Below are 10,526 nucleotides of genomic sequence, written 5' to 3'. Positions count from 1 at the left end.
CAAAATAAGCCTGAGGTTCAATAAGCTTTACATTATGCTATTAAAAATAATCTCTTTGACCTCAACCATATCTATATCAGCTAAAAGAGTTAAGGTATCAAAATTGACAAAATAAAATTGGGAATGACTAAAACGTTAAGATTTAACAAGAAAGTACTCTCAAATCATACTAACAAATTCAATGGTAATATATTTGTACCAAATTCTTGATTATATTGATATTTCAAAGGGTTGTTTTGGTCAGTTACAGATAATACAGACTCCCCAACAAAGTTTCATTTCAATTGTTAAAGAATCTTCTTCTTTGACAGATAATGCTTCCTTTAGATTGGCTCACTTCATTTATTAATTTATTTTTTTGGTACTTTTTGAATCTAACGGTACATCTCTAGATCCTTATGCTGAAATTAAATAACCTGGGAAGAGAAATCATCTTGTCTTATGGTTCTTCTCAAAATGACATACTTGGACTTTCTGCTGGGGTCCACATGTGACCCATGGGAGAATTCACGTATCTTTATCCCACTTCCACTATTCTGCAGATCCCCTTTCTGACCAGATCTCACACCTTGTGCTGCATATCCTTACTCCTCAAAGTGGCACCACTCTCCCAAAGTTTCTATATTTGAAGAGGGGCTATTGCTCATTGGCACTTTTGGCTTCAAAGAACTCAGAAAAAGCAGAGTATCATTATTATTACAAACCTATTACTTTTTTTTTCTTAAGAAGATGAAATTAAGTAATGCTGGGGATCAAAACATTTCAGTGGCTGGGTCATGCTGACCAGTACAAAATTATCTCTAAATTGCTTATTCAAATAACTACACCCAAATATATTCAGTTTGGCTCTGAATTTATCAAGGTATGATAGGATTAAAACTATTCTTGGGACATTCCCCACACAATTTAGTCTAATATTTGGTACCTCCACATCCTTCATTTCTTCCCTTCTCTGCCATTTCCTACTGGGCTCAAATCTTACTCAGAATCCATAAAGACTGGAAAATAGAACTTGGAAATAAAATAAAGCAAATAATATATTTAGACTCTTTAATATAAAATATTAGACAATGATAGTTTGGCTCCAGTTCTACCCTACAGAGCCAAAACTTTTTAATATAAGAGAATCAAAATATTGGGGTTCCAAATCCCACCTGAATTTCTAAGTGATATAGCATTTACTATTCATGTATTTCAGTTAATACATTATTAATTTATTACTGCATCACAAATTGTCTGTAAATACCACATTAAAAAAAAGGTGAATATGACCTTCCAATTTCCGTGGATCAGGGATTCAGACATAGGTGAACTTGATCTTTTGGTGCAGGATATCCCATGAGGCTACAGTCCAAGGTTCTGGCTGGGACTGCAGTCATCTCAAGGCTGACTGGGACAGCATCTACTTCCAGGCAAACTCGAGGCCTTAGGTTCTCACTGGCTGTTGGACAGGTTCACTTGCCCCATGAACCTCTCCAGAGGACAGCCAATAAGACTAAAAAGGTATATAGCAAGAGAATGGATATCTATCACTTCTGTCATACTCTTTGCATTAGAAGTGAGCTACTAGGTCTAGCTTTCAAACAAGGGAAGAGGACTGCCCAGCTTATGAAATCTAGAAGATGAAGCTGATTTGGGGCCATTTTAGATGCTAATAGGGTTAATCATTTATTGTTCATCAACCTTCTAACAGTAGACATATATTTAATACACCATTGACCATTTTTTTTGGAGCACTGAAAACTGCTTTAGTTCTAGGGGATACCATGTTGCATAGTACCTGCCTTAAAATTCTATCTAGAATTCAGATATTAAATGATTCCTCCATGTCCATGAAGTTGAGGGTATGTGAGATGATGGAAGGGAAAGTGAAAAGCTTCCCCACTCAAAAATTTAATTTACAGAAACAGCTTACCATTTGTGATGCAGAAATTTTATTTAAACATTTGATACCCTCAAAAAGATTAAAAGCTTTGCTAATCTACTATTTTTCAGTTATCCAATCAAATAATTAAACAAAACAAAAACAAAAATCTACCAATGAAATACAATTTCTTACAAAATAGTTTCCCATTTCTTCTTTAACAAATAACCACAAAGTTAGTGGCTTAAAAAAACATGGATTTATTATCTTAGTTCTGGATGTCCAGAGTTCAAAATGGGCTAACATCAGGGGATTTTTAAGGCTATATTCCTTTTTGGAGACACTAGACTGGAATCTTATCAGCTTCTAGAAGTTGCCTACATTGTTTGACTTGTGTGGGTCCATACCATCTTACAAGCCAACAATGACTAGTTGAGTCTTTCTAACACTGTGTCAAAGGGACACTGACTCTTCTGCCTCCCACTTTCACTTATAAGGACCTTGAGATGTTATTAGGCCTACCCACATAACCCAGGATGATCCTCTCATCTCAAGGTCTGATGTTTAGCAAATTTAATCCCATCTTCAAATTTAATCCCCTCTTGTCATCTAACATGACATATTCATTGGTTCTGGGATTCGGATATAAACACCTTTGGGGGCCATTGTTCTATGTATGACAATTTGAAATGTAAGATTTACTTGATGTAAGCTTGGACTACATTTATACATCTTTAATGTACACAATACATGGTACAATTCTTTTAGCAACTTCAGAGCAGATCTATATTTATTTATTTGTTAAATGAATAAGTCAATACATATCCATCAGCTTGAGTTGTTCTGACTTTGCTCTACACAAAGGAGCTAAGTCTCCTAGGCTGAGTATGAGTGGAGAGACACAGACACTTATGTTTTCTGTTCAGAATCCTTTTGACTTGGACTCTCCTTTGATTGCCACCATTTCCAAATTATGTTTTCTTTGTTCTTTATTCTTAAAGTATAATGGGCACAGATGTTATTTAAGAAGATATAATGAAAATAAGAGCCACAGGAGGAAAGAAAGGAGTAACCCAGATAAGGTGAATCACCACCAGGAAGGAGCATTAGCGTAGTGAATCAAGTACGCCATCTATCTTCTTTATGACCTAATCATCAGTCCCCTTTTCTCTAAGGGTTCAATGACATGACTTCTGTTCTTTATTTTTCCAAGATTCCTTATTATCTGAGTTCTTCTGAGTACTACAGTGGTGTAATTTGATAAAGTCTAATAAATGAACTCCTTATTTTCCTCCGTCCACTTCTAAATCTATGTTATCCATTTTAGTGAGTGGTCTCACACACCATTGCTAACAAATGGAACTCATCTCTGCTCTTTATCCTCCATCCCCTTCCAACCCAACCCTGTTCAGTCCTGTCATTTCCACCCTTTCACCTCCGTCTTCACTTCCAGAGCATACTCAGGCCTCGTTGGCTTGTGCAACTTTAATCTCTGTCTCTTCTGCTTCCCATTTGTCTTTTACATATTGTCAGAAATACATTTTCAAATTCATATATGATTGCAATGATCTTCTACATAAGTTTTCTCAAGGACATTCCATTCATTATAAACTCGAGCCTGGCATTTGGGGCTTTTCATAATTTTACTTGGAACTATTTTTTCAGATTTGTTTGCAATTGTTCCTCTAGATATAGCCAGTATTCTAATCCCCCGATTCATTTGCAGTTTACACAGCACACATCCTTACTTACATGTCTTTATTCAAGGCTTCTATTAAGTATGCCCTTCCTCTCTTCTGCTTCTTAGATTCTTATAATTACCCAGGAAAGCTGTGATTCTCCTCAGCTTCGCTTACCAGCTCCCAAACCAACTTAAGTAAAATAAATCCGTCTTGTTATTTCATCCACATCTATTTTTAAATCTCTATTATAACAATGGCCTGTCTCCCTCCCTTCCTTCCTTCCCTCCTTCCTTTCCCAGTTTGGCTAAAAAGTATTTAGGCTGGTATTTAACTATCTTGCATTGCACACCCTGATTTGAATTCAGATGGGATCCTGAATATGTGCACATATATAGTGTGTGTGTAGATATCTAAAATTAAACTCAGCTTGGGAGAAAAGAGCACTGAGTAGTGGAAGAATTCTCATCCAGGGATGTTATGCAAATGTACAGAGCAAGGTCTAGACAACCTTGTCAGTTTTTGAACGTTTCCATCTCCTTATCACTCTCCCCAAAGTAGACCCTCAGGACGTCCCCTCTCTGGGACAGATGCTTCCCTGAGACCCTAGAGACTCTTCTCTTCAGTGTGATGGAGCCACCCAACACAGATTTAATAAATGTGCAAATAATGATATTGAATGAAAAATAACGCACCTCAGCCTCATGTCGTTTATGCTTTTCTCCCAGATGTGCACTGACCCATTACTTACATCAAACTCAGACTATAAATCTTTGCATTTACATATCCTTGGAGTTCTGTGAGTCACACTTCACCTGAATAACTTTAAGAGGCTCCTGAGGGCAAAAGAGATGGAAAATTACATGTTCATCCAGAGACTAGATTACATCAATTATTATTACTGGGCTCTATTATCCTGCTACCCAGTCTCCCCTCTGTGACCATTTTTATTACATAAATTTTTTATTACTATTATTTTTTAATTTGTGAGTACTACGTGTGCACTATGGTGTGTGGTACATGACACAAAGAAGTCATCACTCCTTTTCAGGGTTTTCCAATGAAAGTAATCAAGTTCAATACCTAGACTTCAGTGTTATTTTATACACACACGTATACGAATACAAACACTGCACACACACACACGTCAGTAAACGAAGTGACTGAAAACCAATGTGCAAATACAAAATGATTAATAGCTACTTGATAAGGACAATTTAAAAGGGAATATATATGTCAGTTCACAATTTTAAATCAGAGCAATTTTTTCTATTTCTATTTTTCAGATAGAATTCCGAATACTTAAATAATTTCATGGCGCTTTCTATATATTCCCTTTCGCACCATTACCACATATTCTCAAAGTGCCCCAGGTATTAAATAGTGTCCTCTCCTAGCTTAAAACTAGAAAATGTCTCAGGTGTACAGATCAAAGTCATTTAGAAGACAGTTGAAAGGGGGAAGTAAACTAGTCTACATGAGTTTCATAGAATCTAGATCTAAGTAGAATCAGAGTTATTAGAGGAAGAGTATTTGTATAATTAGCAGGCCAAGAAAACATGCCATTTGGTGGAGGTTTTACATATTAAGTACGCTGGTACAAGAACTCATGACTGATGAATCTGCCCAAAGGTATGCTTTATTTTCAGTAATTAATAAATACAAATGGGCTTTAACAGCTGGTTTAAATTTTTTTTAAACGTTCATATATTTTTGAGAGAGAGACAAAGTGCGAATGGGGGAGGGGCAGAGAGAGAGGGAGACAGAGAATCTGAAGCAGGCTCCAGGCTCTGAGCTGTCAGCACAGAGCCCAATGCAGGGCTTGGGGCTTGAACTCAGAGCCGTGAGATCATGACCTGAGCTGAACCCACTGAGCCACCCAGGGCCCCTACTGCAGCTAGTTTAAATACAAATCAAATGGAGAGAAGTAGCAGGCTATAGTGGCTATAGGAGTGGCTGGAAAAAGAAAGAACATGAATCACCAGATTGGTGATCACCAGAGCCAGATCTTTGTTTTTTTATTGTGTCCTAAATTAAAATCCAATCCTGCTTGAAGCTTGGCTTTGTGATTGCTGAGACACTGTGCTCTCTACTGACTGATTTCCCCCAGAAATTGATATCATATGCCTTCAGCGCTTCATGTATTCTGAATCTGCCTCTATTTACAACACAAAGAAGCTAAAGGCAGGAAAAGTAAGAGGTGAGAGGTTAAAACGGAAGAAGGAAAAACAAAAAGAGGGCAAAGGATGGAGGGAGGGAGGGAGGGAATGAGTTCGAAGGCTGAGGTATTGGGGGTTTGGGAGGAAATATCAAAGGAATTGAAGACGTAAAGTTATAACTTTGGGGGTACTGATTTATTTTTATTACACAGGTAACTTTCAATATATTTTTAATAAAGTTTTGAAATAACAAAAAATTACCTACATGGTATGTTTTTTAGGAGTCTATTTTAGGGATAAATTTTAGGTTGCCAAGCAAACTTGTTCAGAAAGCAAAGAGTTTCCATATATCTCCTCCCCACACATGCACAACCTCCTCTGCGGTGGACATCCACACCACAGTAGAACATGGGTTACAATCAATAAGCCTACATAGGCACATTGTTATCTAAATCTTTATACTATTTCCATAGTCTTGCCTTCTCCAGAATGTCATACAGTGAGAATCATACAATACATAGTCTCTTCAAATATGTATTACCGCTTTATGTGAGGAAAATGTATAGAAATTATATGTATCCTTATGAAATATTATTTTATCTCAGCATAATACTCATAAAATTGTATCCATCTTATCCAACCAGTATGTATACCTGCTTCATACATTTTAACTCCTGAGGGAATTGTAAGTATTAACCATAGGTTGATCCATTCACTTCAAGGGATGGTTCACAACTGTCATTATCTATAATTTTTTTTTTCTCTTGAATCCTTAATCTACTCATAAAAAAGTTTTCCAATTTCTTTCTGACGGGTGTCAGACTGCTGTCATCCTTATAGGAACCAAGCGTTAAGAGGTAAGTACTAGAGTCTCCCCAGTTAGTACACAGAATTTCTCCTCTTGATTTCTCTGTACTCAGCTTTGCCTAGTGTCTTGGAGTGTCTTATCTATAAAGCTCTTATCTTATTTCATTCAAGTATTCATTTAACCAATATTTATTGTGTATCTATTAATTCTATGTTCTGTTTTAGATGCTTAGGATATGGCAGTGAACAATGCACATAAAAATCTCTGCCTTCATGAAATTTCCTTCTAGTGGAGAAGGGATGGATAATAAGCAATAAAAATAATGACTAAGTAAATGATATAGTACCTCATAATGTAATAAATTTATGGCAAAAAACTAGAGTAGTTTATATAAGAAGTTGCATTAATAATTTTATAAAGAAATATAAAGAAATTACAACAAAACATATATGCTAACCATTTATGTTTATGATGATTATTTAGTGAGTATCCATTACATGATATGTGATACATGTAATGAATCTATGACCAACATTGATTAGAACAAATTTAATTAAATCTCAATTTTATAATACACATTTCTATTATAAAGTGAACCCATCAAAAAATCACAGAATTGAATCTGGTTTCTAAGTAAACTTTTTTTTTAAACTTTAGTTGTTGTTGTTTTTTTTATTTTAGAGAGAGAGAGAGAGTGAAAAAGGGAAGGGGGCAGAGGGACAAAGAGAGAGAGAGAAAGAAATCTCAAGCAGGCTCCACACTGAGTGACATGAGGCTCAATCCCAAGACCCTGGGATCATGACCTGAGCTGAAATCAAGAGTCATATGCTCTACCAACTGAGCCACCCAGATGCCCCTCTAAGCATACTTTTTAAAGAGTAACTTATGGCTTAGCTGAAATGAAAAAAAAAAAACTATATATATAATGTATATATTACATATACATATATGTATATTTTATATATGTACACATATATACACATATGCAATGAATAATAAAGTATGGATTTTGTAGTTTTTGACTTAGATTAAATTCAATTAATGAATTAATTAAATATTTTTGTAATGAAGGCATATTAATATCTTATTTGAATGAGTTAAATGTTAGTCACTTCATATTTGATACAACTCAAGTAGCTTCAGATACTTCTTTCTAACAACAAAAAATCATTCCAAACAATGTTTTTAGGAAATGAAAACATACAAAGTAGAGAATAATTTCACCTATTTATCAATAAAGGAAAGTTACTTTTATCAATTTTGTTCAATATACTGAGTGAAACTACACCTTACTACGTCCACAGCAGCACCCCTAGGGGAAGTCATATATCATTGAATATTCATACACATACATAAAATAGATTCAAACAAACTTACACTAATACAATCAGTCTGTTTAAAGCGTTTGTTAATAACAACAAACCCGCCTCCCCCAACCCCAAAGCATCTGTTAACCAATAACTTTCTTTGCCAGTTTGTTCCTCACAATATGTAATATGATAGGGTAGCTTTATAAAAAGAGATTGCTGAGTGTAGCTATATGTGATATGACCTCCATTTGATGTAACTGGCAATTTCTTTAATGGAAAGTGCTCAGAATTGCACAGCAATTGATTTTGTTTCCTTCCTGTAGTGAACAATAAGTGTTCCTACTTTGATTACTGTTGCATCATAAAGACATATTCAAAACTCCTGAGGAAACAAAGTCAATAACTAGAATCACAATTTATCTTTTACAATAGTTGTATACTATACCTGAGCAAAATTAACATAATTAAAACAAGATTTAAATTTTACTTTGAAAATCAGCCCAAGATTACCTTTTTTATTCAAGAATATCAAGTGAATTCTCCATAACAACTTATTTTTTTCTTTCAATTCAATGCTTTATAAAATGGCAGCAGAATTCTAGAAGACATATATTACATTCAAAATAAATATTTAAAAAGTTGTAAATGCATATTTTATATGCCTTAATGACTACATGAAGACATTTCTTTTGTAGTGTTTGGCATTCAAATCATATAGCTATGTTCCATATATTATTTAAGCATTCTAAAATTAGTTAATTTCTGTTCTAAGATATTTTGTTCTATGTAAGTGCAGAGAGTATTTCAAAGCTCAAGATATGTTGCTAAAATTCATTTTTATAAGGCAGAATTAACTAACTCACTGATATGATAATTATATACAGATATGTCTGCAAATTATTAATAGAATTCACGACTGCACCCAATTTTTATTTTATTATTATTATTTTTAAAAAATATTTATTTATTTATTTATTTTTGAGAGGGAGATAGAGAGACAGAAAGGGGGGAGGAGCACAGAGAGAGAGAGAATCCCAAGTAGGCTATGCACTGTCAGCATAGAGCCAAACTCATGAACCCTGAGATCATGACTGGAGCTGAAACCAAGAGTCAGATGCTTTCTTTAAACATATATATACATATGCATATGCATATGCACACATATATGTATATATTTTTAAGTTTATTTCTGTATTTTGAGAGATAGCGTGAGCACTCAGGCTATGTTAGGCTATGCTCTGACAGTGCAGAGCCCAATATGGGGCTCAAACTCACTAATGGTGACATCATGACCTGAGTCAAAACTGAGTTCAACGCTTAACCGACTGAGCCACCCAGGTGCACCAGCACATAATTTTTAGATAATGGCTTTGTGTTATTTATATAGAGTGTTCTCTGAAATATAAAAAACATTTTATAAAAAATCATAAATGATACATTTCAGGTAAACAAAAATAGATTATTTTGTAGGTAATTTGGGTTAAAACTTTTGAAAGACAGTATCTAAAATATATTTTTAAGATTTTATTTATTTTTATTATTATTTTTAATTTTTTTTTTAAATTTACATCCAAATTAGTTAGCATATAGTCCAACAATGATTTCAGGAGTAGATTCCTCAATGCCTCTTACCCATAATGCCTCTTAATCCCCCCCTCCCACAACCCCTCCAAGTAACCCTCTGTTCTCCATATTTAAGAGTCTAAGTAATCTGTACACCCAACATGGGGCCTGAACTTACAACTCTGAGATCAAGAGTCGCATGCTCCACCAACTTGAGCCAGCCAAGCACCTCTAAACACAGTTTTGCTTCAAATAAATCTATACCCTCGTGAAGCTATAAGGAAAATGTAGAGATTTTAAATCTAATTGGAATGAACACACTAATCAAGGAAGTATTAATCTGTGGTTATGAGAGAATAAAAGTAAACTTTCCAGATGTGATAACCTTAATGGAATTATTAGAGATAATGCTATTATCACATCAATATACATAACTTTTTTAACATGTAAAAATGTTTTTTCTGTTACAAAGTTTTCGTACTCTCTTGCATTTTTAATACATAAATATTAAAGAGTGTCAGCTTTAATTTCTCTTTGTGCTTTTGTTTTAAACGCAGTTATATTGAACCAACACTAAGCACACACAAAAAAGCATTTATTTGCCATCAAATATTGCTTCTGGAAGATTTCCATTGCAATTTCACTTGATTTGCTTTTGAATGATGATAACAATAACAATACACACTAACGTACAAATCCCTTTGCCCCCAGTTTAAGTATTAATATGTAATATTTTATTTAATCATCATGACTACCTTGTTAAGTGGATATTATTACACAAGTGGAAACTAAGCTATGATTATGTTAAATGACTTTCCAATGTTTCATACATAATAAATGAAGTCAGGAAATGAACTCCAGCTATTGGGTTATATCAACCATTTTCTTTAAAATATTGAATTTACCTATCTTTATATAAGCATGTAAAAATAATTCCAGACCAATCACTGAATACCTACAATGTGCAAAGTCATTCATTTTATACAGAGTCTACATATCTGGGAAAATGTTATGTTGATAGTTAACATTACTTGAATCAGAATCCAAATTGGCTGTAGCACATTTAAAAATGCTTATTAAATAACTCAAAACTCAAATTGCATTTGTTTTTACTAATAGAAACTTGTTTGAATATTTTGGTAG

General features: G+C 34.2%; 1 pseudogene; it reads left to right on the top strand.

The window, feature by feature from the left end:
* The first annotated feature begins 1,338 nt into the window (after positions 1-1,338).
* The window catches only part of LOC128778386 (40S ribosomal protein S20-like), a 50,927-nt pseudogene continuing 41,739 nt past the window's right edge, over positions 1,339-10,526 (top strand).

Source organism: Panthera pardus, unplaced genomic scaffold (genome assembly GCF_024362965.1).
Source record: "Panthera pardus isolate Hobbes unplaced genomic scaffold, ASM2436296v1 HiC_scaffold_2, whole genome shotgun sequence".
Classification (NCBI taxonomy): domain Eukaryota; kingdom Metazoa; phylum Chordata; class Mammalia; order Carnivora; family Felidae; genus Panthera; species Panthera pardus.
Note: the sequence above shows the minus strand (reverse complement) of the source record. Positions and strands in the feature narration are given on the sequence as shown.